Here is a 27295-nt window from a genome sequence, read left to right on the forward strand (position 1 = left end):
CTCCCACATTGCAAATTCAAAATTCCAGTACCTTCTAAAATGTACATTGAACTCACATGTCCAAAAAAGAGCTGGTTATTCATTCCTGGAAAAGATTATTAAATGCTTTCATTATATTTTTTGTGGGGGCTTGAACTCAGGGTATAGGCACTGTTCCTGAGCTTTTTGCTCAAGGCTAGCACTCTGCCATTTGAGCCACAGCTCCAATTCAGCTTTTTTGGATAGTTAATTGGAGATAAGATTCTTGTATGCTTTTCTGCCTGGGCTGACTTCAAATTGCAATCATCAACTCTCAGCCTCCTGAGTAGCTAGGATTACAGATGTGAGCCAATGGTGCCTGGTCTTTCATTATTTTTTTTAATTTTATGATGGACAGAGGGGTTACAGTCACATAAGTAAAGAGTGATTACATTCCTTTTCTAACATGTTACACTTTCCCCAATTTTCTCCTTTCCTTCCTCCCTCCCCTTCAATCCCACCCCAAGACATACAGATCATTTCCAACATACTGTCTTGTGAGTATCACTATTACATAGGTTCCCCCTTTGTCCTTTGTCTCACCATTTTGTTGTTCCCCTTCCCTTCCCTAGTTCACATAAACTATATACAATACCCAGGGTACCAGAATCAAATACAGTGACAACAGGGGATAAACCGTAGGGGAAAAACATAAAGGAAAAAAGAAATCACATTGAAAACAACACCAACAAAGAAAAACCTCTTGTGTCCATGTCTTAGAGTTCATTTTGCTTAACATCATCTTATATAGTTATATGTACCTAACTATTGAGCTATTCTGCTCACCTGCTAAGATTATACTAGATGTATACTAATTATTACAAATAAGGGAGACCATGGAACCTATGTTTCTTTGGGTCTGGCTTACTTCATTATTTTTTTTTAAACTCAGATTGCTGGAAAACTGAGTCATGTTGACTATTCTCCAACTCTTATAAGCAGCGAGTCCAACTCACACTACTTGTTTGTTTAACCTCACTCTAATCTCTCCTCCTCTTTTCCATTTCCCATTGCCTTATACCAATACTAGGCCTGAACCTGTCCTGACCTGCCTTATTCAATCCTAAGTCTACATCTCACTTACCCGATGACCTTATTTGACTTCTCTTCCACTTACTCACTCATCGCTTAGAGTCTGTGAGCCTGTTTCCTTTTCTGTTGTACAGCTCATGAACAGTACCTTTTGTAAGAGAGATCCATACACAGTGTTGACCATAGGATAGCTAGATCTATGAATAGTACCTACTGATGGAAACAAAGACCTCTTTGCTCTTGTAACAAGGACTACAGTGAGGTGAACACTCCAGGATCTTCACCATCTTCTCCCTTTCTCCACTAAGAGGTGTCACGTATCTGACTCACTTAGAGAAAGAGTTGTGCATGATCATCACCGCAGCCCTTCCCTTTCTTTTCTACATGGGATCTGCCTTTTCAATTTTTGGGGGGGGGCCAGGAGACCTGTGGTGGTTTAAGGACTGTTAGAGATTGAACATGGACAAGTCTATGTCTTTCACAAAGAAGGTATTGCAACTGTATTTGGCAGGTAGCTATAAGTTTCATTGTTCAATTAGCCAAAATTTTAGCCTTCTAGATATCATTTTTTTATCCTCGTCTGTTTGATGCCTGTTGCTACCTCCAAATAGTTTGGAACATAGGTAAAAGACAAATGTTTTATTATTGAGCTTTCTGAATCCTAATTCCTACCTCACAGAGTTTTAAAAATTGACTGGAGATAACACAAATTATACCAGGAAATGCCCATAGCAAGTATTCAGACAAATATTAGCTTTTAATACTATTATTATTGCTGTTATTATAGACTGTTGGCCTGAAATTGACATAAAGGAATTATAATCTCAGTAGCTTATGATTATCACAATTGCTTTATATCAGGATAAAAGTTGGAGAATAATAGTTATATGAAGTAGAACTTCATAAATTACAAAAGAATCACATTCCCAATACAAAGACTTCATGTGAAGTCATTGACATGTGTTCTCAAGCTGGATATAAAAGATACACTGAGAAGGGCTGAGAAGAGGCTCTTGGACCACAATGCAGCTGTAAATAGTCACATTGCGTGGTTCCTGGCTCAGAAAGATTTTTTGGAAAGAAAAATAAACCCACATTTTTCTTACAGAATATCCCCCTCTAATTCTAAGATTTCTACTTAGAATTAGCGTAATAAAAACTGCTCTTTAAGGCCTTTACAATTGTGCTACAAATATAAATATTCCATTACATTTTAATGCACATTTTCCTCAGCATGAGGTCAGACATGTCTGCCTTTGGAACCTAAGTCAATTATTAACTATGTGGCCATGACATGCAATTGAGCTTTAATTACCATTCAATGTTAAAATACAAGAAAAGCATCTGAAAACTATTAAAATATTCACATATGAACAAATATTAATTTCCTTCCCTATAACACCAACAGAGATGTTTTTCGTCTTCATTTATTCCCTTTAGTTACTTTCTAAATTAAAAAGTAAGACATTGCACATTCTGGTAGTCATATAATAGGTACTCAAAAAAAAATCCTGAGTAGAGGCTGGGGATGTAGCTCAGAGGCAGAGCTTAGCACAGTATTTAACCCTATAAAAATTAAGAACTTAATCAAGTTAAACATGTACCTGTCACTACGTTAAACAGTGACATGGTTAGAAAATTACTAGTAAATAAGTTTAGTACTAATTTGGTAATATTTATTAGAAAATAAAAATAAATAAAAGTGCACATACTTTTTTAATACTTTTCTAATATGTTCAAATATTTTTCTTAGACTATTAAAAGGAAACATGGTCAACAAGAGATGCAGACACTTCATCTTCCACTGGGAAATATAGTAACAAGATAAAAACAGCCAAATATTGAGTGAAAACAAAGATAGCATAAGAAGAAAACTGTAAGTCTCAGAAATACCATTTAAACTAAGTTTCACTTCACAGTTATAGCTAAGTATTTACTTGCTTCTCCATTTTGAACTGCACACTGAGATTCTTTACAAGCAACTTTTGTCAGATACATGTTTCTCTAGTCTCTTCCCTTTTCAATGACTTCCTTTGACTTTCACACAGATTCGTCCAATCTGTCAACTACAAGAAAGCCTTGTGAATGGTAGTTATGAAGACTAGAACAGCAAAGAAAAGTGCATATGATGGGCATTTAACTCACATCAGAGCAGAAAATGTTCTATGACCATAATCATATACGTGTATTTACACGTATATACACAAGGGCAAAGAGATGAATGAACAAAAATAGAAAGTGAGACATGAATGAGCTGTTTCTATGTTTTCTGAATTTCTTAGAACACTTGCTCTCTTTCCAGAAAAGGTAATATAATTCTTTTTTTTTTTTTTTTTTTTGCCAGTCATGGGGCTTGAACTCTGAGCCTGGGTGCTATCCCTGAGCTTTTGTGATCAAGGCTAGCACTCCACCTCTTGAGCCACCACTCCATTTCCAGCATTTCTGTAGTTTATTTGAGATCAGCGTCTCCTGCCTGGGCTGGCTTCAAACCATGATCAGTAGATCTCAGCCTCCTGAGCTGCTAGTATTACAGGAGGGATCCATTGGCACCTGACTTTAAAATTATTTTTTAATAGCTGTGACTAAGTGCATACATTATTCATTCTTCTCCTGTAATTCACATGTTTTCTATATACTTGGCGTGATTGATATTTGTCACTTTATATAGTTATGGTGTTTGTGTGTGCCTTCTTATTCACACTTAACCTCCCATTAGTACTTGAGAGGATTTCACTTTGTGTCTATGTTTTTATAGGTAAAATAAAGGTGTTTCCCTCACTTCATGTCTTCCTAACAAGTTGAAAACAAGAATCTTTATGGACTAGGGTTTTCTGTCATATTTTTTATCTTATTTCAAGGTTTACTACAATCTAATTGATAAAGAACATTTTTCAAGTGTTTGAATGTGCGTGGATGTGTAAAACAAAAACCTTATTCCAGCATGGCGTTTCACTGTAATGTTCAAAATTGTTTTCCTCTTTCAAAGTGATGCAATATTTGATGAGTAAATACCATGAAAGAACAGTCTACTTCAGGACAACTGCACTGGACTAGGAATACAATGTTCTTTCCTGTGGCATTTTGGGTTCACATGAGGAAATCATTTTCCTTTCTTTGATAAAGGTCCTGAGTAAAATGCTGACAAAGACAAAATGTCCACACTGGGGGCTGAGAGATAGTTTGATAATTTCAAGATAAAAATAGGTAAAGACTGGAGTTGTACTGAATAGTTTTAGAATCTTCAAGATAATCTGAAGAAAATAAAACAAGCATTATAATTTCTGCTTGATAAGTAATGAACTATAAGATTGAAGAGTTCAGGCTGGTCTTTCATGTCTGAAATCCATACTTCTCAGTTAGTACAAATTCAGTATGTTGATATCTTGTTTCTTAAGAATACATCCATGAGTTGGGTACCTGTGGCTCAATCCTGTAATCCTAGCTACTCAGGAGGCTGAGATCTGAGGGTGATGGTTCAAAGCCAGCCCGGGCAAGAAAGTCTGTGAGACTCTTATCTCTAATAAACCACCAGAAAACCAGAAGTGGCACTGTGGCTCAAGTAGTAGAATTCTAGCCTTGAGTTGAAGAGCTGAGGGACAGTGCCCAGGCTGAGTTCAAGCCCCAAGGAAAAAAAAAGGAAGGAAGGAAGGAGGGAAGGAAGGAAGGAAAGATGGAAGGAAGGAAGGAAGGAAGGAAGGAAGGAAGGAAGGAAGGAAGGAAGGAAGGAAGAAAAAAGGGAGGGAGAGAGGGAGGGGACTTCAAGCCCCACGACTGACAAAAAAAAATACACTAATGAACATAGCAAAAATAAAAAAGTTGCTCAATGGCTATAAAGTCTTTGCTATATAATTCATATAACACAATCAAATCTGTAAAGATGAAAAGTCATAATTAAGAATAAAACCATAATAAAGTAGATCAGAAAAAAAAGACAGAAAAGACGTAGCAAATTCTATGGCATGAAATTATTTTTGTAGAAGTTTCATTAATGTGTTTTCTCATTTAACCTTGATCACTTCCTTAAAGGCTTCATCTCCAGTACAGGCACATTTGGGGGTCAGACTTTGCTGGAGGATTTCAAAACTTGTTCAATAACACATTAAAAAAATAAATATCTTCTCCCATCTAGGTTGTGCAGCTCATGCCTGTAATCCAAGCTGCCCAGTAGAGGTGAGGCTGGAGGCCAGAAGAAAAGTTTGTTATACTCCATCTCAAAATAACCAGCAAAAAGCAGGGCTAAAGGCATGACTCGTGTCATTCCCTGAGTTCATACCCTGATAGAGAAAAGACAAGAAGCCTTCTCTAAAACATTCTGAAAGCTTAAAGTTACAGGTGTGAGAATTAATTAAGCAAATTAATTAAACTGACACACTTAAAAGAATGCTTTGGGACATCTGATAAGTGATGCCCAAGGGTTGACCACTATTGGTATTATAATTGTTATCATCACATTCATTTTGAAAATGAAGCAACTGAGTCAAAGAGAGATCAAATGATCTGTCCAAGCCTTGTCTGGCACACAGTACAGCCAACAGCAACGCGTGCAGCCAGGCTCTAAGGCCTGTGTTCTCACGCCGCTCTGGGCCTCCTCCACAGGTTAGGCACAGAATCACATAAGAAGACAACGATTCTATATGAATGTTTAGATTTCCCCCCATATATACTGGAACTAGTAGGCACTTAATAGAGACAGGCTGAGTTGAAGGCAACTTCAGCTTTACAGGATAATTCGTGTCATAGCATAGGGGAGCCATCCCCAAGTGTATGACCAGATCTACATCTCTCTGGTCTTCCTGCCTGGACCAGGAATCCATATTCCCATCCCCCTCCATAAAACAAAAAAGTCAAAGATGAAATCAAATCCTGAGATGCTGTATACCTTTGGAGCTGAGGAGTGGGAGGGAAATGGAGCAACTGAGTCAAGCTGGAGCTATGAGGGAATGAGGAGCCAACATCTGCCCTGCCTATGGAGAATCCAAGGGCAAGAGAACAAAGAAGTAATCTCATCTGCATCCATAGTTCCTAGCCCTTGGGCAGTTTGACTCCCCCGGGGATACTTGATGAAGTGTCTGAACATGGTTGTTGCAATTGGAGTATTAGATATTAGACAGGGTACAGAATGAGTCCAGGTAAAGAAGCCCTGATAGGTACAGTCTGTTTAATGTGCAGAAACGCAGCAGCCTAACCAGATTAGCAAGTGCTGATTGAAACAGAAGGTTCTGCATTGCAAACATCAGATATAGCCTGGATCTATTGGGCAAAGAACATGGGTGCTACATCCCACAATTCACCAGGACATTAGAAACAACAGCAACAACTATCTGGCCCAAAGAATCAATAGTAATAAGATAAAGGAGCTCTAGTATAGTCCCTGAAACTAAGAGGGTAAGATGGAGAAAGTATTTGCATTGATTCCAACTATGTTCCAGCTCCAGATTCCAGCTACTCTTGAAGTCTACTGGGTCTTCCTGCCCCAGATTCCCTGAGGCACTTTTAGGCCTGCGTTCTTCCCATCCAGGAAACATTCCATAAAAATTCACTAATTGCTAGTACCAGTTCAGTGAGTTTAGGTTACTTGCAAACAAAGACACTAGCCATAGGCTCGTGGAGGGACCAGCTAGGATATCAGGAGAAGCACTTCAATACATGAATAGAGGTTGAGGAAGAATGTAGATATGCAGTTGAAAAGACAAAGAAAACCATACTGATGAGGACAAAAAGTCTAGATAAAGAAGCACCCATATTTATGTGCAGAATAAAGAGCAGCCTAACTAGACCAGCAGGTGTACACTAGAAAAGTCAAAAAATTAAAGAAAAACAGTTTCAAAAGGTACACTGTCATATGCAGTTATAAAGCAAACTTGTATTTTTGTGATTATATTAAGCCCAATTCATCATTTGAAAGGACAGAAGAATAAGAAAAAGAACCTTTAGGAATAGAACTTCTTTGGCAACCCATTTCATACAATGGAAACTCCCCTATCAATGAAAACCCAAACAGCACTTGCCCAGGTTGTTAAATAACTCAACACAGAGGCAGACATCTCCATCATCACAACAATGAACAAAAGGAGTTCTTAAACAATAAAGCACCTCCCCTGGCCCTGGTTTCTCATTCTTTGCTCTGCAGAAGATGATGTGAGTCTTATAGGGTTGGCAGTGAACTCAGTGCTTGGCACTGAGGAGGAAATAGATTGTATGTTAAAGTCTCCTGTGCTTTGCTTTTGAGAAAGTGAGAGACAGAGAAAGACAGAGACAGAGACTGGAGAAAGGAGAAGGAGGGAAGGAAAGAGAGAGGGAAGGAGGAAGGGAGGTAATGGAGAAGAAAGAAGAAAGGAAGGAAGGAAGGAAGAAAGGAAGGAAGGAAGGAAGGAAGGAGGAAAGAAATGAGACAAGAAGAAAGGAAAGGAGGAAAGAAGAAAGAGGACTGAGAAATGAACTCCCTCATCACCTCATGGATTCAGATTTAGGATTCATAAAATCATCATTAAACTTGAAGTCAGGACAAAGTACAGTCACCACTAAGGGGCCTATTGTAGGTCTTGGCCTAGGCAACCATGCCAAGCTGTGATTCAAGACTATGGGATCATGATCATGGATGTGAGCTTGCTCATTCCCAGAGTCACCACTGCATGTGTCCACCAGTGATACACTAATGAAGAGAAAAGCTTGCCCACTATCCATGTTTGATGAGAAGGGCACGTCTTCAGCGTTAACCTGTTATTGGTTAAAGGATTAGAGAACGTTGGTTAAAGAAGCATGTTCCTACTGGGAACCCGTTTGCTTGTACCTGTAGTCCTAGCTACTCAAGAGACAGAACTAACTGGAGATTCATAGTTTAAAACTAGTTCTGACAACAATGCCAATGATTTGGAGAGTCCAGCTACAAAATATCCAGAAAAAGCTAGGCTGGAGATGTGGTACAAGTAGTAGAACACCTGAGAAGCAAAGCAAGACTGAGCAAGCATGAGGCTCTCCGTTCAAACTCAGGAGAAGCAGGAAAAAATAAAAGTAAGTTATATGACTTACTGTTTATATGACTTATGTGTATGTGATAAAAAATATATCTAAATACAAAGACAAGGAAATGAATAGGAGACAGGCTTTCTGAATACCTTATTAGTATGTTTCTCTTCTTTGTTTTCTCATAAAGAGTATCCTGACTCTGAGGAAGAGCTATATAGCATTTGTAGTTAGCAGGTCAAAAATGAGAAAACAGAAGATACTGTATTGTAGAAGGCAGGGTATGGCTCACAGGTACTGAATGTGTCTGGAGGACAAAAGACACTCAAGAGTGAAAGCTAAGATCATGGAATGATTCATGTACACTTTCACTGCCAAATGGGCCATGCTTCAAAGGGCTAGAGGTTGACTCAGGAGAATTCCTCTTGTAAGTGACTGGGAAGGAAGCCCTAGACTCTGTACAATCTGGATAAAGGGTCAGATTCCTCCAAATGAGCATGGCCATCCTGGAGCTAAGGTACAAATCTCTCAGGAGAAATAACCTCTTACTACTTGCTGTTTAAAGGAAATGCCTGGAATAACAGGGGAAAAAGGACAACTCATCCTAAAAGTCAACCTCAACTTAGCTCTGAGCTAGGGCTAAGAGAGTCACAAGCACTACACTCAGAGGGGATCTGAGGGCCAGTACCTTCCTCTCTGGGGAAATCAACTGTAGAGTTGTATAATCCTTTCTTCTCTGAACTAACTCTGGGCCTCAACAAGTACTAATAATGACTTAGGAACAAAACTCCCTTGCTTAGCCCTCTTCTAGGTTTTTAATCAATTCCCTGTAACATGTTGGGTTATTCTGTTAGGAATTATGGGATGTCAGCTGCAACAAACCACTAAGGGGACAGTTTCCTACCAAATGAGAATGTCTTAGAAATTTACAGTTGCTGCTGCTGTTGCTGCTGCTCCTCCTCCTCCTTCTTCTTCTTTGAGTAGTTTTAGGGACTCCAAAAGGTCCACTTCCTCCTTGGGAAAGAGATTGGGAAGACAAAGGTGGGCTAAGATGCAAAAAGCTCATACATACTGAATGGAGATATAAACTACACACAGAGGCACTGAGATGTGGTTGAGATTATCCTAAACAGTCATCAAGATGAGTTGAAGGTTTGGTGTGACAATATTGAAAGGAGGACTGGAGTATCTGGAAAGGGACAGGAATGGCTTGCCAGTGCTGGCTGTTGTGTAGCCCAGTGAAGGGTTCTTTCATGAGGAAAGAAAGAAAAATTGGCAACAGGCACCAGTGGCTCATGCCTGTAATCCTAGCTACTCAGGAGGCTGAGATCTTGAGGATTGTATATCAAAGCAAACCGAGCATAAAAGTCGCCATGAGACTCTTATCTCCAATTAACCACTCAAAAATCAGAAGCAGAGCTGTGGCTTAAAGTGGTAGAATGTTTGAGCAAAAGAACTCGGGGTCACCAGTTAGAATGGCTATAATCAAGAACTCTAACAACAACAGATGCTGGAGGGGATGTGGACAGAAGGGACCCCTACTGCATTGTTGGTGGGAATGTAAACTTGTTCAACCACTTTGGAAAGCAGTAGGAGGTTCCTCCAAAGACTCCCACATAGAGCTCCCCCATGACCCAGCAATCCCACTTTTGGGCATTTACCCAAATGTTTACAAACAAGACCACACTAAAGCTACCAGCACAACTATGTTTGTTGCAGCATTATTTACCATAGCTAAGATATGGAACCAACCCAGATGCCCCTCAGTAGATGAATGGATCAAGAAAATGTGGTATACATACACAATGGAATTCTATGCCTCCATCAGAAAGAATGACATTGCCCCATTTGTTAGGAAATGGAAAGACTTGGAAAAAATTATATCAAGTGAAGTAAGCCAAGCCCAAAGAAACATAGGTCCCATGTTTTCCCTTATTTGCAATATCTAGTATATGTATGAGTCAAGCAGAAAAGGTCAGATAATGTGATGTTAGGAAAATGAACCCTTAGATATGTATTTAATTTTTTTTTCTTTCATGCATTTGTTTCTAACTCATTTATAAGATTATTTCTTTGTTGCTTTGTATGTCCCACCCCCACAGTATAACCCCTGCTTACACTATATTTGATGTCGGTATAATTTGTGGAGGAGATGGGGAAAAACAAGTCGTTTAAGGATACAGGTGGACCTTTTGCAACAATGAGAAGTACAAGTTGTCATGTCAAAAACGAACTTTACAACTTTGGTGCGTGGCAGGGGGGCGGCGGGGGGGAGGCTGGGAAGGGATGTGAAGGGTAAACAAAGGAGGAGGCTGCAATGCTTGATAAGAAATGTACTCATTATCTTGCCCATGTAATTGTAACCCCTCTATACAGTATGTTCACAAAAAATAAAAATAAAAATATATATATATATACATTTGAAGAAAAAAAAAAAAAAGAACTCGGGGTCAGCACCCAACCTCTAAGCTCAAGTTCCATGACAGACAAAAAAAAAAAAAAAAAAAAAGAACAATCATACTTTCATTACTTGTGCTTACATTAAGTAGTCATTTCCAGAAATGGTATTACCATTGTGAAAAGCTTTTGAGATTACTGCTGGTATTACTTAAAAAGCCAAGATAATTAAATAAGAAAACTAAGTGATATTGATAAAGATGTACAGTACTTGTAATCTGGCTTATTGAATGATACCTCCTTTGTACAATTACATAAAATAATAACAATATAATTTAGAAAAGAAAACTAAGTCTACCTTTTTATAAACATACTATTTCATTCCATTGACATCAAATTTGACTCCAAGTAATTTTTTTCTTATTCCTCCAAATAATATTAGATTTAGAGCCTAATCACTGCTGCCACTATTCAAGAGAAAATCCAAAATGCTTACATTTATTTAAAATGACTTAAAAACATTATGCAAAATGATTCCTTGACCTGAACATTTTCTAAGGTAACTACTTTTAATATGTTATCAATTGCAGGTTAATTAACTTATTAATAAATTAATTAATGAGATAGTTTCACTGTGTTGCTCAGGCTAGGCCTGATCTCCTAGACGAAAGTGATCAGTCAGCCTCAGGCCTACAAATAACCGGAACTATAGTCATGTACCACCATTCCTGGCTCTCATGCCACATATTTGAGTCTGTATTTTATTATGTGCACTTTTACCCATAAACCTATAATAAGTAGGTTATTTCAGATATGATTTAAAAGGCTATAAAATTATTTATTCTCTAGTTCCTGATGATACCAGTCTATTATCTTATGATCAAAAAAGATAATAAAGATAAGTACCAGTGGCTCATGTCTATAATAGCAGCTACTTGGGAGACTGAGATTTTGAAAACTATACCTCAGAGACAGGCTGGATAGAAAAGTTCTTGAGACTCCATCTCCAATTAATCATCAAAATGCTGGACGGGAAGCATGGCTAAAGTAGTAGAGAGCCAGCTGAACAAACAAGCTCAGCAAACTTGATGATCTCAGTACAGATACTGGTGCAAGGGGGGAAAATTAATACAATTACCTCAAACTCAAATAGCCTCAAATTAAAAAGTGTACTTTTCCAAACCATTAACATCATTAATGCTACATACAATTCTGTACATTTCTTTCAAAATCTGTCACTTGAAAATCAACAATATCAGAGGGGTCAGATTATCAGTGACCATTGGCAACAGAGTACAACGCCCTCTTATATCAGGATGTTCCTTTCCTATCTGAAATATTTCTGTGCTGTAAAAGTGCTGATAAGGACTTAGCAAATAAACTCCCTATTGCTGCAAAAGATGGTCGTTCTTAACACTTAGGAAATCCCGAGGATTTCACATTCACATTCCTCGTTCCATGAGGTACAGGGCTCATCATGGAGCACTTTTCCTCATCACTCAAAGAATGCACCAGCTCCAAACCTTGCTGTGGAAAGAGCAGTAGGAGTCATTAGAGCCCTGCCCCAGAGGGCCATCTGTTGGAGAATGGCTCTTTAACAGGGAAGCTAATAGAAAACAGAGAGACAGTAGCTGATGGAAATGCAATCAGCCACAAGAGATAAATGTGCTGTTACAGGCCTGACTGTATGTTGTACCTAGAGAACACAAGCAGAATGCCTCAACAAGTATGATAAATAAAAAATAAAAACTACAAAATCACCCATCAGAAAAAAGAGGAAGATTCAAGAAAAATGACATACCAAGCAAGGTGCATACAATTTTCCTGACCTGCACTCCTATTGAACCAGATCTAAGAAAGCTTTAAAGAACAAAAAACCTATAATGAGCAGGAAAAGAAGTTCGGATTACACTTCTCTTTCCTATTACAGAGAGCTAATTTCCTCCCGGTCCTGCCTAGGGGAAGAGGTAAGATTTGACATTAAAGTTCTAAGATTTTTTTTCTTTTTAAAATTATTTTCATGGGTTAATCTGTTCTCTTGCAATAGCAGAAATAACTAGTTCAATTTTTGAGAAAAGGTTTGATAATATCTATCATAAATTTTTAATCTGCTTAACCCAATGTTTCTACAGTAGGACCTCATTCTATGTTACCATAGAATTGTGTGAGCACAGCAGCAGGGTTTGAAACGACAAACCACGGAAGCAAGTTTCCATTTGTGGGGAATTAGTTCGATAAGTTGTGATCCTATCTGCTTCTAATTTAATATAGCAGATGGAACAGACATGTTTATCTGAGCTCCTTCCTTCTCCCCCAACCAATAGTAAGGGAATAAAAGGGAAATAAGCCACAAGAACAAAGAGAGCAGGACTGGAGATGACAATAGACAGGAGATGTCAACCAAATTGCAAACTGGGAAATGAATGAACAGATGGTATGTGACTTAGCAAAACAGAGAACACTGAAACCCAGCCCAACAGGGAAGGAAGATAGAAGGAAGCGAGTCCATTTGCAGCACTTCCCAGGAACAGAGACACGGAGAATTTCTAAAGAAATCGAGTATCCAGTGTGCCTAAAAATGAAATGTATGGAATTTTTTTAAACACTGTCTGCCCTCTCCCACAGACAACTAGTCTTGCCTTCTGGAAGAAAATTAGCACTGAATTTGCTCTAGAGCACGCTGCATGCTGGTTTTAGGACAGCTGAGACAGTTTGGGTTGGTGGAGAAGGTGATATACTATGCTATCACAGGTAGATTGTCATAGTGTAGGGTGAAATACTGATCCCCAGATCCTGACCACATTTGACTCCAAAAATACTAGCCCCACACTTCTACACTCTAGGAAAAAGGCAGAAACATAGAGATATAGAGTATTAAAAGGAATAAGAAAACATTCAGGAAGTACATTAAGGAAGTACCAAAACCAAAAAGACCACAAGGGGAAATATGTAATGAAAGAGATACTATAAAAACATGTTCCATATATCAGTGTGCAATAAATTAATACAAAAATCACACAGTTCCCAAACTCCCACCATTCACAGAAGTCAATTTGAAGCTTGTATCATATAACTAAACACAGAGAGGAAAATAATTAAGCTTGAAGATGATACAATAGTCCTACTTATCCATGGTATTGTTTTTGGCCAGTCTCAGTGAGCCACATCAACCATGCTCCAAAATATTCATGCAAAATTTCAGAAATAAGCAATTTTGAATCAATACATTATTAATAGCTAAAATCCAAAGTTTACTTTAGAGAGCACACTTCTTATGCTTTAAACTTACAGTTTTCTGAGTGCAAAGGACTTGAGCATCTTCTCAAGCACTTGCCATTTTCCTGCCTGGAATACTGTTCTCCTACCTTCATTCTCTGGCTCTTTGGTGCCATCATCTCTTTGCAAGATACTCTTTGCCCCACATCATAATTTTATTGCACTTCAGTCCCCCCTACCTTAGTAATGTACTGGGCATACACTCAGGGTCAAAGCACTGACTTTTAGCTTTTTCACTCAGGGCTGGCGCTTTACCACTTGATCCACAGCTCCACAGCCATCTCTTTGGTGCTTAATTGGAGCTAAGAGTCGCAAGAATTTCCCAGGCTGACTTGGAACCATGGTCCTCAGACCTGGGCCTCCTGAAACTAGGCTTTTGATAGACTCAACAGTATACTTGTCACGACTTAAGTTGTCTCAGTTACTAATTTGTCTGTTTCTTGTCCATCTTTATTATGAAGGTGGAAATCCAATTGGAGATTCCTTCTTATCTTATCAGCTGTGGAATTCCCAACTGAAAATGAACTAAGAACAATCTTTATTGTGATGTTTTCAAGTGATCTAGTCTGGCCACTCACATAGACCAGGTTCACAGCAGCCTAAAACCCTGTCTCAGGGAAGTTTACCATAGTAGAGACCCAATGTCCATTTGAGGCTGAAATTTGGGCAAAAGGGAAGCCCACGGAACTATTCCTGGAAGAACTGGAAATTCAATTGTACATCATTCAGCAGCTGATGGGCAATGTTCCTGAGCAGAGCTCAGCAGCTTGCTCAAGACTTGCTGCATTTCAGAGCCTCAGGCTGGAGAGTTTCCAAATATGTGTCAAATGCCTCCATCCCTTAGGATTACATAGCACATAAACAATAATCATCTTGACTGCACATGTGGCAGGCATTGCTAAAGTCTGTAACGTACTTCCCATAAAGAGTGTGTTCAAGTGTCCAACTGCCAAGTCATATTGGTAGCCACAGATGGAGACCACTAGATTCTTAACAAATATAAGGCAAAAGATCAGGAATTTCCTGACTTCATACCAAGTAGGTCTCCATCTGTCCAAAGAAGCCAGAAGCCTGCTGTTTTTTATTCTTGAACCCTCATTAAAGATTGAAAAGCCAAGAAGCCACAAGTATCATCAAAACTTGTAAAGATAAAACAAAACAAATGTTCTATCCACTATCAAAAGCTATGATCTGATGGTTCCAGTCTGGTTAAAAAAATACCTACGAGGTGGTGGTGTGGCTCAAGTGGTATAGCACTAGCCTTGAACTAAACTGCTGAGGGACAGCGTCCAGGCCCAGAGTTCAAGCTCCATGGCTGACAGAAAGAAAAACAAAAACAAAAACAAACAAACAAACAAACTAGTCCCAACAGTCAAATACTTAGTTCGTATCTCTCCAGTAAATGTTCTCAAAAGCAGACCAACATCTTGGAAAAAAAAACAATTAATGAGGCTAATTCCTTTCCATATAACAATAATTCCTTTCCATATAACAAACTTCCATATTACAAAGTAAAGACTTCTCATGTAGCTGACTTCTATTTTTTTCCGATTTGAATTATTTTCCTTTCACAACAAGTATGACTTACTAAAGTGGTAGGTCCTTAACTAGCATGATTATGAAAACATAGCTTTGCTTTACTTGAATAAAGGGGGAAGAAAAAAATTCACAATTAATACAGTGCCATTTAATCCACAGTTGCTGTTCTAATCCCACTCAGAATTATAAAAAAAAAACTCCCTGCATGATCCTATTAACCTGCCTAAGACCTCTCTCTGAATGGCATCTTGCCTTTGCTATTTGGTCACACAGCATGATGAAATGAAGGAAACATGAAGTGATTTCACTCTGTAGGATGGAGAGCAAAGGGAAGTCCAGCAAGGGTGTGAATCACATAGATTTCTTGATGTACCCAAGAAGAGACATGGACTGCTGAGTAACAGGCAGTGATCTGAAAATGACCGTGGGGTTGGATGAGTCAAGGGAGGTGGCTTGCTTCAGAATATGTCCTTAGACTTGCAAGAAGGCTACATATATTTAGATAAACTTATGAAAAGTTAAAAATAGCCTAACTCTCAGATCTGGAAACATAGTAATGAAGAAAGAAAGAGAGGAAGAAAGACAGGAAGAAGGAAAAGAAAGAAAGGAAGGAAGAAAGGAAGGGAGGGAGGAAAGGAGGGAGGAGAGGAAGGGAAGGAGGGAAGGAAAAGAGGAAAGAAAGAAAGAAAGAAAGAAAGAAAGAAAGAAAGAAAGAAAGAAAGAAAGAAAGAAAGAAAGAAAGAAAGAAAGAAAGAAAGAAAGAGAAGGAAGAAAGAAAGAGAAGGAAGGAAGGAAGAGAAGGAAGGAAGGAAGAGAAGGAAGGAAGGAAGAGAAGGAAAGAAAGAGAAGGAAAGAAAGAGAAGGAAAGAAGAAAGGAAGAAGACAGCCTTGGAAGCAAAATGTTTTCAATGGTGTTTGCAAGTTTCCCTATCAATTGGCAAATGTCCTAATACAGTCATTGCTGTCCAGGGCTATTGGGATAGAATGGGGGTGGTTGTTGAGAAAGGGTCTTGGAGAAAGAGAAGCCTTTGTGGCTTTAGGTTGGAAGAGAGGAAGGAAGTGACAGAAAGCCAATACCCATGGTCATCAACAGTTTCTCCTATGAGAAATCTAAACATAAAGAAGAAATTGAGAGCAAAGAATCAGAGACACCTTATTGAGATATGAAAGGAAATGGAATTACTCTTGATGCCTGACTGCAGTTAATCCTCAGATTCCCTCCATGCTAAAGGCCCCAAATGACATGTCCAATCTCACCATTCTTTCCCATATCTACACAAAGCCAGTATAGGTTGTAACAGTTCTGGGAGGATAGCTCTAACACTCTTTTCCTCTGCTTCAACTTCTTGGCCCTCAGACTAATCATAGTCATCTTGTCCAACCAAACCAAAACAAAACAAAAAAGGCCCCTACAGAAGTGTATAAAAGCTGCTTAACCACTTAAAAAAGAAGTCTACCTGTGCCTCTCCATAGCTCCTCTCTTCTGGTGTGTTTGTGTGTGTGTGTGTGTGTGTGTGTGTGTGTGTGTGTGTGTGTGTGTGTGTGTGTGTGTTGTGTGTAAGAGAGAGAGAGTGTGTGCTTTGTAATCCATCTTCTCAGCCTGAACATGATCAAATATAATATATGAAAAACAAATTACATTATTAGAAAGTGTGTAGTGTGTAGTTTCACAACATCAGTAACTGGCTGCATAAAAAGATTTCATCCAATTGGCACACATGAAAGTTTTACCAATTTTTAAACAACAGGGAAACACTCATGAGCTCTAAAATTCATTGGAAAATTACAAATGCAAAACTGTAAGAAAAGTAAGAGAAACAAACCTTTCCCTTCTAGGTATAATTAAGTGACTGGCCACAAATTTCAGTGAGTGAACAAATGCAAAAGGGAGATTCTTTTGTGGTAGCAACAGAAGTGGGGGAGGAAAGTGAGCAAGGCAACAGAAAGAGGTGGGTTGGAATGTAACATTTCCACTGTCTAATCTGCCACAGAGCCCTGCTTCTTCTTCAGTGGGCTGGGAGATATGTTGTAGGTGGGCCTTAACCATGGAGCATTTATGGATAGCCTCAGCACAAAGAGGGGAGCCAGGCAGCATAAGCCCCAAATCAAGAAGTACATATGACAGGCTGTACTGCCAGCAAATTGGAATTGCTGTCTTCTCAGGAAATAGGTAGCTTGATTCTGAGTTGCAGATGGCTTTCATTGCATGTTACGTATGCCTGATGCAGAAAAAGAAGAGAGAATGTGAAGATCACAAATATCAACCACATCTTCCCACCAAAATAGGCACTATTTTTATTTAAAGAAAATACACTGGAGAACTTTTTCTAGAAGTGTAAAGAATGACACTGCCCCATTTGTTAGGAAATGGAAAGACTTAGAAAAAAATCGTAAGTGAAGTAAGCCAGACCCAAAGAAACATAGGTCCAATGGTTTCCCTTATTTGCAATAAATAGTTACATCAAGGGTAATCTTAGCAGTTGAGCAGAATAACTCAATAGCTATGTATATATGACTATATATGACTATAAACCCCAAGACATGCACAAAAGGCTTTTCTTTGTTATTGTTTTCAATGTACTATGTGATTTTTTTGTTTCTTTTGTGTGTTTTTCCCTTAAGGTATATCCCCTCTTGTCACTTTATTTAATTTTGGTACCGTGGTATTGTATATACGTCTATTTGAATTATGGAATAGAAGGGAACGACAGAATGGTGAGACAAAGAACCAATGCAACAGTGATATACACAAGACAATATGTTGGAGAAGATCTGTACAACTTGGGGGTGGGGAGGGTGGGGGAAGGGAAAGTACAAGAAAAATGAGGGAAGGGGTAATAAGTTTGACAAGAAATGTACTTATTACCTTACTTATGTAACTGTAACCCCTCTGTACATCACTTTGACAATTAAAAAAATATAAAACATAGAAGCATGACTTCACCAGCATTGTAATAGCCATTGTAATAAATATTACAAAAAACAAAGTAAACAAGTATTGACAATGATGTAGAGAAATTGGGAGCTTTGTGCATTTCTAGTGGGATTAGGAAATAGTGATGCTTCCATAGAAAACAATATGGTGGCTCCTCAAGGTATTTTTTAAAAAGAATATTACTATATGGTCCAGTAACTTTGCTTCCAAGGGCATATCCCCAAAACAATGAAAATCAGGGACTCTGAAAGATACCTATACATCACTGTTCATGACAGCAGTATTCATAATAACCAAAAAGTACCGGCAACCTAAATGTCAATTGACATATGAATGCAGGATCAAGAAAATGTGGTACATAAATACAATGGAATTCTATGCCTCCATCAGAAAGAATGGCATCACACTATTTGTTAGGAAATGGAAAGACTTGGAAAAATTTATACTAAATGAAGTAAGCCAGGCCCAAAGAAACATAGGCCCCATGGTTTCCCTTATTTGCAATAACTAGTATATGTCTAGGACAAGTAGAAAAGGTCAAAAGCTATGTACATATGACCAGATAAGCTGAAGTTAGGCAAAATGAACCCCAATATAGGGACACAAGTGTTGTTTTCTTTTTTGCTATTGTTTCTAATATATTTATAATGTACCATGTGATTTTTTTGCTTTATATGTTCCTCCCCCATGGTATAACCCCTGTTTTCACTATATTTGATGTTGGTATAATTCGGGGAGGAGAAGGGAAAAAACAAAATGTTTAAATAGTGACACAGGTTGACCCATTGTAACAATGAGATGTGCAAGACACTATATTGAAAAACGAACTTTACAATTTAGGTGGAGGGGTGGGGGGTGGGGGAGCGGGAGTGTAGTTGTGGAGGTGGGAGGGAAGGGATGGTAGGGGAAAAACAAAGGAGGAGGCAACGATGCTTGATAAGAAATGTATTCATTATCTTGCCCATGTAATTGTAACCCCTCTGTACAGTATTTTCACAATAAAAAGTATTTAAAAAGTGTAATATACAAACAATAAAATACTATTTAGTCTTTCAAAGGAAATTCTGATATATGCTTCAAAATAAATGAAATGTGATATGATAAAAGTATGTCAGAAGACAAATTGCAGTTTGTGGTGTAACTAGATCTAGCATATTCAAGTTCACAGAAAGTAAATGGCAGTTGCTAGGGAGGAGGACAAAAATAAGGAGTTAATGTTGCTTAGATAAAAATATTTAGTTTAGATAAAAATATTCCAGAGATTGATGCTGGTAATGGATGTCCAGTATTTGTGACATAATAAGAAAAACAAACTGAGCCTCTGCCCTGGTTTCCTGACATGCAGCTCCTAAACTCCTTGAAATGTTCAGTACACCTAAAAATCTTGGAGACCACAGGTATCTTTTTGCATGGAAATGAAGTAATTGAGGCTCTATTGTGTCTCTGGATGGGACTGGCTTGGATCCTGTGATTAGAGGGTTGGAACCTATGGTGCCACCTCAGCCCTAACCTCAGGGGAAGGGAGAGGACCTGAAGATTGACTTAATCACCAGTGGCAAATGATTTAATCAATCATCATGCCCAAGTAATTATGCCTCCCTAAAAATTCAAAAGTTCAGAGAGCTTCCAAACTAGTGAACAAGAATGTGTCCACATGCCTGGAAAATGGTGCCTCTCTAAAACTTCAGGAGACAGAAGATCCTATACTTGGTACCCATCAGGCCATACCCTGTCATTGCCATAACTGGCTATGTATGTGTATCCTTTGTAGTAAACTCAAAACATCTGTATGTAAACTTTTTCTGCGTGCTGTGAGCTATTCTAGCACATGAAACAAACTTGAGAAGAGTTGGAAGTTCTCAGTTACCGCTAGTTGGGTCAAAATGTGGGTGGCAGCCTAGATTTATCACTGGCATTTGAACTCTTAACCTGGGCATGGATAGAGGGAGAACTGAGTTCAATAGGACATCCGGGAGGTTTATGCAGAGAATTGGGGAAATGTTTGCTGGGGAAAACCTCACACATCTGATACCATCTTTGAAATATTGGGAGTAGAAAACTATGATCATCCTGTGTGCAATTTGCTCTTTTGTACATCTTGTAAGATGACAAATGTATGTATTTCCATGCTCAAAATGTATTTTGGGGGGGTTGTTTTGCTTTTTTGGTTTTCTTTTTTTGCCGTTTCTGGGGCTTGAATTCTGGGCCTGGGCGCTGTCCCTCAGCTCCTTTTACTCAAGGCTAGCGCTCTACCACTTGAGCCACAATACCACTTCTTGTCATTTTAAAAGTTGCAAAGTAATAGCTTGTTTGAGTGATTTCACCAATAATCCTGTGAATCAAGTAAGACCTTAAGAAAAGAAAAACAACCCACATGCCAGTGGCTCACACCTGTAATCCTAGCTACTCAAGAGGCTGACATCTGAGGATCGTGGTTCAAAGCCAGCCCAGGCAAGAAAGCCTGTGAGAGACACTTTTCTCCACTAAATTATATATATATATATAAGCTGGAAGTGGAATTATGGCTCAAGTGGTAGAGCATTAGTCTTGAACAAAAAATGTTCAGGGACAGTGCCCAGGCTCTGAGTTCAAGCACCAAGACTGGCACAAAAGCAAAGAAAAGGAGGGGAGATGAGAGGAGAGAAGAGGAAAGGGAAGGGAAGGGAAAGGGAAAGGGAAAAGGAAAGGGAGGCAAAGGAAAGGTCAAAGGATGGGAAGGAAAGGGAAGGAAAGGAAAGGGAGAGAAGGGAAGGGAAGGGAAGGGAAGGGAAGGAAAGGAATGGAAAGGAAAGGAAAGGAAAGAAAGGAAAGGAAAGGAAAGGAAAGGAAAGGAAAGGAAAGGAAAGGAAAGGAAAGGAAAGGAAAGGAAAGGAAAGGAAAGGAAAGGGAAGGGATGGGAAGGGAAAGGAAACTGTGCCTCTCATAAAACAAGCTACTAGAACAAAATACTCCATGCTGACTGGCTTAAATAGCAGAGACATTGGCTTTCTCACTGTTCTGGAGACTGGAAGGCTGAGGCCAAGGTGTCAGAACAAGAGGAAGGCTCTGGTGAGGGTTCTCTTCCTAATCTGCAGATGGCTGCCATGCTTGCCATGCTTGCATGGCTGTACCTCTTCCTTTTCTTATAAGAACACTAATTTTATCTTGGGAGCTCCAATCTATGACCTTGTCTAACCCGAATCACTTCCCCAATTCCCTATCTCCAAATACAATCACATTAAGGGGTGCAAACAAAACCTGGAGGAGGTCATTGCCTGGGTCTGAGCTGCACTAGGCTCATCAGACCAGGTCAAATGGAGTTGTGCTACAATTTCACATAGCCAAGCTGAAACCAAGTTGCTTATCTGAGTTTCTGTGGGGTAAATCATGAGATAATAGCCAAATCTCCAAATAAACCAGTTATAGCTAACATGATAAGGAAACACCCTCTATTTCACCCTTAACTACAAATGTAATTTAGAAATGGCCAATCTGCTTTCTGTTCTCTGTATCTGCTTTCCTCAGATCATTACTGTCTATAAAACTTACTTCTGCCTGGCTCATAGAGTACACATCTTATTATGTCAAATAAAGGATCGCATAGTTCTAGAATCATAAGACCAAGGAAGATCCTTCAAATTTGCTATGGGTTTGGCTTTGGACAGGGATTAGGACTTGATCATACTTCTTTGGAGACAAAATATTCAGTCCATAAGTGCCCACTGGGTTCAGTAGAGAAGTGAAAGCCCTCCTTAGGGGTTTGGCAGGCACTGCAGTGGATGATGTGACTTATTGAGAACAGAAGGGTTCTAGGATTACTGTAATGTTAGCTATCAGGACTCTCTGGGTTCCTCCAATGGAAAATTCCCCAAATCGGAGATGTTGAGAGCCTGGATTGATACAACTAATGAAGGAGCTTCAAGTACAAATTGGTAGAAAAAAAACAGGAATCCTTGCCACAAACATTCCCATTCTTAACACCCACTGATGTAGTAGAAACCAGCCAAGCCAACAGGGGCATGGAAGACTAAATGCTCAGTGCCAGAGAGCTCAAATCCCTGCCAGCTGCCGGCTTTTTGTCTCTCAGCCACTGCTGAGAGCAGACCCAATGCAAGTTCATTTGTTGAAATAGAAGATAAGGGCAGTCGCCCATGCTTATGCTCATTTTCCCACAAGAAACTCAAAGGAAAAGCATAGGGTGTCTACATCCACACTCTCAGGCTTGTTATTGTAGTGATCTCATCAGTCACATTGCAGAAAGCCCTACTTGAGCACTCATTAGAAAACCAGGCCGGAAGAGAACTCCCCAGTGACTCTTTGAGAGCTGGAGGCTGGGCTATAGCTCTTCAGCCTGAGCCACAAAATCCACTGATTGCAGCCATCTAAAACATCACCAAGTCATCCCGAATTAAGTGCAGTCATTCATCACAATCAGTACCATGATATTTTTTTTAACAATGAAGTATTGTTTTCAATTGAACAACAAAACTAAAGTTAAATAAGGCTAGTACCTATTGCGAATTGGCAAATCAAGGTGACAGACTAAGTAGAATGATGAGAGGAAGCTAGTCCTACTTATAATTCTAGTAATCTTGTTTATCTAATAATACCTGACCCCCAAAATATTGGTCAGATGATACTAACAAATCAAAGTCTCTGAATTTATCCACAGGAGCATACCTGTGTGTCTGACTCATTCACTCTTACTTTGGAAATCATTCTGATATAATTATTCAAATAGACTAGGGCTTATTCTGGCTGAGTTGTTTACTAAGGCATCAGTGGAGTTGAATGTAAACTCCAGGAAGGTAGAGATTTAGGTTGATTTCATTCACTGATGTGCCCTTAGCCCAAGAACAGAGCTGAAGTATTTTCTGGAGGGTAAATGAACCTTGTCCATGCCTTCCCCCTTATGGCTACAGCCATGATGTCACTACTCAGCTATTTCACACTTAAGCCCCTTTAAGGATGTTCGGCTTTGCAGCTCCTGCCTTAAATGTGGTGATAAATGACATGTAAATAAATAGACAGTCTCTATAACTGACAAGAGTTCTTGTGGGAGTTTATATATCCTTGATATATATGATTTATGATCTTGATTGCACAGAATATTTGGTTAGCACTATTTTTACCAGGGCTCCTAGGAGTGTAAATATCCTCAGACTTATTATTAGAGCAAAATGATTGTATTATCTGAAAAGTGAAATTTTAATTCAATGTCTAGGATTCACTCTTTTTGTTCTCTTTACACTAACCTCTACTAGGACAGAAAGAATGTCTAAACAATTGTTTTTATTTTTATTTAGTTATTTTTGTGTCCATACGAGGGCTTGAACTCAAGCCCTACGCACTGTCTCTTACCTGTTTTGCTCAAGGCTGGTGCTTTATCACTTGAGTCATAGCTCCATCACTTCTGGATATGTGCTAATGAATTGGACTTCTCTGCCTAACCTGCGTTTGAACTGTGATCCATAGATTTCCACTTTCTGAGTAACTAGGGTTACAGATGTAAGCCACAGTGCCCAGCTCTAAGTTATTGTTTTGTTTTGTTTTTGTCCATTGTGGGGGCTGAACTCTAGGCCTAGGCACTGTCCTTCAACTCTTCAGCTCAAGGTTAGCACACTACCACTTGAGCCACCGCACCACTTCTGGCTTTTTTCTGCTTATGTGGTGCTGAGGAATTGAACCCAGGGCCTTGTGCATGCAAGGCAAACACTCGACCATTGACCCAACCTCCCAGCCCCTAAGTTATTTTTATGCGTTCATTTTACCTGGCATATTTTAGTCATTCAATGATATCATCTTTTTTTCCTGTTTGGATCATAGCACTGCCTTTTTGGATTACCAAACTGTTTAAGTTGAAAAAAGTTTTGTGGCCATCCTGGTTTTTCCAGCAATAGCTAGGAATCCATTAAATCTGCATGGAGAATATGATTCTTATCGAGGTCTAATTCAAGACAAAATCAAGTGTTCAACAGCCATGTTTCCTCATTTAATTCAAAATGAACAGTGCTTATTAAGTGCTATAGGATGGAGACAGAACAGGAACTTGCATCCTGAAAACTCAGAATACCAAACTGGTTGAATAGTAGACTGTCACCAGTTTAAAATCAAGAAATTATTAAACTTGGAGAAAGCTAAGACTAGTCTTCTCAGCTTCAAGCCCAAAGTCACTCAAATGATAATATTTACCTGCAGAATCAAAGCATCTTCACTCCTTTCATGAGAAGTGGCTGTCTAACAAGGGTAGGTGTTAGAGAAACAGCAATCTTGGTGAGGCAGCCCCTGGGCCTGGCACCAACTGGTAAGGGCCCCTGTTCCCTGCTTAGAAGACAGAGCAATGATGGCAGGGGTCTGGAGGGCACAGACAGCTCTCCTTTCTGGAAAGGGTGGGCTGTCAATGGACACTGGCTTCTCTCTGCTGCTAAACTGGGGACTGTCCTGGTCCCCAAAGACAGCGTGACACATGCCTCATCCAGGTACATCCAGAAGAGGATAAGGCACTCTTCCCTTCCAGCAGCTGTTCTACTGGCCGGTGGCGGGCACAGCTGGCTTCCCTAGGGGGATTTGAACATGTGGGGAAGTTTGAAAGTACACCACCAAACTGTTCACCAGGTAAGGTAGAGGAATGGAAGAAGATGGGGGATATATGATATTTTTTATGCCTTTTCTAAAGTGTGAATACTCTTAAGGGTAATTTAAAAATATTTCATCTGAACAAAAGCAAGAAAAGCAAATAAAAGCATACAATTGATATTTTAAAAGATGAGAGTTAAAATTCTATCTGTTGGACGGTGGGGTCGAGGAAGGTGGTAGACAATGAAGAGAGGAAGGCAGTAGAGTTCAGTCATAAAATTCAATGTATAGGCGAGAAAATTAAGGAAGTTGAGGGAAAACTGGGAGAATATGGAGAGGGTGACACTGTTCAAAAAGAAACCTACTTATTTACCTGACTTATGTAACTGTAACCCCTCTGTACATCATGTTTACAGCGAAATAAAATAAAATAAAATAGAAGAAGTTGAGGGAAGGGGTTGGGTTGTGAGCGATGGGGGAGAATAGTTAAAGGGGTGGCATTGACCAAGAAGCAGTGTATTCCAAATCTACTTTGTTGAGTGGCAATTCCTTTATACATCTAAAGACATTTAAGTTACATTTGAAAAAGAAAATATAAGTTCTAAAACTCTACTCTATGTCTGATTGACTTTTCTGATTCCACACAAGTGACTTCTTGGGTCTCCATTTTCTATGGAGTCATTCTGGTCCCAAACAATCCAATTCCTCCCTTAGTCCTTCTGCTCCCCAATGACATGGCCATGTGTGTGGTCCTTGTCACTAGTGAAGAGGGTCCAGTGACAAGCATCACAAAGCAGGTAGTTCATTCCTCTCCTTCTCCTGTAGCTCAATTAGGCATTTATCTAAAAAGAAAAATTCAAACCCTTCAAACTAGCTATTCTCCTTCAAGGAAACTATTATAAGAACATAACTCAAAATAGAAAAAAGTTATATCCTCAGCATTGTTCATAGTAAGAAAATTTGAAACATTAAGAAAAATAAAACATCCCCTAACTAACTTCATACTTCATGGATGGATCCTACAGCCACTCTTCTAATACAGTAAATATTCAGGCTTGACCTCTTTATGAGGTTCAAATGAGACAAGAAATATATAGTTGGGTAGATAAGTCTTTGTAAACCTCTCTTCCATTTCCAAAGCATAAAAATGGACATTTTTTATATTTGGAAAAATAAAGGAATAGTGAAAAGTATCCAGTATTTTATACATACACACACACACACATACACACCTCCCTGTGTTTTGTACCTCCTTAATACAAGAAGTCCTGAACTAATGAACGAAAGACAATTAAAAAGAGAATAAATGATTCAGGCTCCACAGCCAGTTGCCACCTATTCTATAGCAATTCGTTCTCCCCTTCATGTAACCTAACTTCTCATAGACTTCGTATTCTAATACACTGCTCTGTCACATAAACAAACAAAAAAAAAAGGAACCCCCCCCCCGGGTGAACTGAACGTACACCTGTTCTTTGCCCTGATTGTTGGGCCCTAATGTCCTCAACCTGAGATGGGAAATAAAGCATGGTTGTGGCCAGTATATGCTTAAATGAACATAATGAGAAGTCACTCAGATCTGTAGGAAGTGCCTAGAACATCTAAATAAATGCTCAGTAAGTGGAAGGGTTGTTCTTACTCTCATTAAATGAGCATATTTCATTTGTATACCTACTTGGGAGTGTTTTTAAAGTGCTTGCTTTCAATTCTCACAACAGTCCAAAAAGAAAAAAAATACCAACAACTGGGGCTCACAGAGCTGGCAAATTGTCCAAATTCATAACAGCTTACATATACTGAGGCTGGGGACTTGACTGCCATCCATGACTCTGACACTTCAACCAAGCTCTCTGAATTTCAAATGACATTCTCTAGCCTTCTCAAGAGAGAAGATAAGAATGATAAGAAGCCGGGCGCTGGTGGCTCACGCCTGTAATCCTAGCTACTCAGGAGGCTGAGATCTGAGGATCTCGGTTCAAAGCCAGCCCGGGCAGGAAAGACCGTGAGACTCCTATCTCCAATAAACCACCAGAAAACCAGAAGTGGCGCTGTAGCTCAAGTGGTAGAGCGCTCGCCTTGAGCTGAAAAGCTGAGGGACAGTGCCCAGGCCCAGAGTTCAAGCCCCACGACCGACAAAAAAAAAAAAAAAAAAAAAAAAAAGAATGATAAGAATCATGGACTTTGTAGCTAATGGTCAACATCCATTTTACTGAAAACAGCTAATCAAGAATTTTAGTAGCTGTGTGTAGTACATTCTTATCACCCCCGCCCTTGGGAAGCTGAGAGAGGAAGATTGTAAGCTCAAAGCTGACCTGGGATACATAAAAAGATTCTGGTATCAAAAAATAATACTAATCTCATTCCTCCTGCATACAATGGGTATTTACAGGAAAATGTTGTGATTCAATTCTTACCAAAGACTTGAGGAGAAGTCTTCTGGAAGCTTCTAGGAGAGGCTTCCTCATTGCTGAGTCAACTGCTCAGCAAGTTGAGACTGAGCCAACTGCTCTCTTAATGGTGCCTCAATCCCAAGCTACCAACCCTCAGCTCTTCTCCATGAACCTGAACATCCCAACCTTT

The 27295-nt window shown here is 39.2% G+C and overlaps 1 protein-coding gene across 5 annotated transcripts in view; it reads right to left on the reverse strand.

The window, feature by feature from the left end:
• Positions 1-27295, reverse strand: part of Slc16a12 (solute carrier family 16 member 12) — a 74663-nt gene that overhangs the window by 34079 nt on the left and 13289 nt on the right. Inside the window, exon 1 of one of the 5 annotated variants that reach the window (XM_070021162.1) lies at positions 8944-9025. The exons of 3 other annotated variants lie outside the window; for them this stretch is intronic. The gene's annotated coding sequence lies outside the window, so the exon portion shown is untranslated. Of the gene's footprint in view, positions 1-8917; positions 9026-27295 lie in introns of those variants that run through there. One more of the 5 variants, XM_070021163.1, reaches the window with a different exon arrangement.

Source organism: Dipodomys merriami, unplaced genomic scaffold (assembly GCF_024711535.1).
Source record: "Dipodomys merriami isolate MVZ:Mamm:240054 unplaced genomic scaffold, mDipMer1.0.p SCAF_14, whole genome shotgun sequence".
Classification (NCBI taxonomy): Eukaryota; Metazoa; Chordata; class Mammalia; order Rodentia; family Heteromyidae; genus Dipodomys; species Dipodomys merriami.